This window comes from Dipodomys ordii, unplaced genomic scaffold (assembly GCF_000151885.1).
Source record: "Dipodomys ordii isolate 6190 unplaced genomic scaffold, Dord_2.0 Scaffold174, whole genome shotgun sequence".
NCBI classification, from domain to species: domain Eukaryota; kingdom Metazoa; phylum Chordata; class Mammalia; order Rodentia; family Heteromyidae; genus Dipodomys; species Dipodomys ordii.
Window position 1 is genome coordinate 845,765 of NW_012267390.1, and position 610 is coordinate 846,374.

Genomic DNA, 610 nt, shown 5'->3' on the forward strand with positions numbered 1-610 from the left:
TCCCTCCCTCTCCCTCCTTCTCTTCCCTTTCCTCCATCTCTCCCTCCCTTCCTCTGTCAGTGGGTTGGAGTGAGGAGGGAGGTCCTCCCTCCCTCTCCTTCCCTTCCTCCCTCCCTCCCTCTCCCTCTGTCAGTGTGGGAGGATGGGGAGGAGGAGTTCCAGGCAGAAGAGGCCCTCTGAATCTTCTGGCAGGCTTGGGGCTGCCCAGGCCAGGGTGTCCGGGTTCCATGGCAGGAGCCGAGTTCTTCCCAAGGCTCAACCCACGGGGTGATGGTGATGGACGCAGGGAGCCCCCCAGAGCTGCCGCCCAGCTCCTCCAGGTCCTGGGCTACTCTGCAGCAGGCCAGCCAGCCCACGAGGGCCGGAGGCCATGGGTGTGTCCTTGCCGCCTGCCAGGCCAGGCTAGCCCGAGGGCCACACCACCGTGGGCCGTGGGCCCGGCCCTGTGCCTGCTTGGTACACTTACATAATAAGTGAGAGGTGGGGCGAGAGGCCGGCCGGCAGGCTGGAGGCTGGGCACTCAGGCCACGGCCAGCAGGGGGCTCCCAGTCTGGGCCACGGACCTGACTGGACAGCTGAGGTCAGCTCCGCTGTGGCTGGGCATGCGGGG

At 67.0% G+C, this 610-nt stretch overlaps 1 protein-coding gene across 1 annotated transcript in view; it reads right to left on the reverse strand.

Annotated features, from left to right (window-relative positions):
* The window catches only part of Crocc2 (ciliary rootlet coiled-coil, rootletin family member 2), a 64,180-nt gene that overhangs the window by 19,692 nt on the left and 43,878 nt on the right, over positions 1-610 (reverse strand).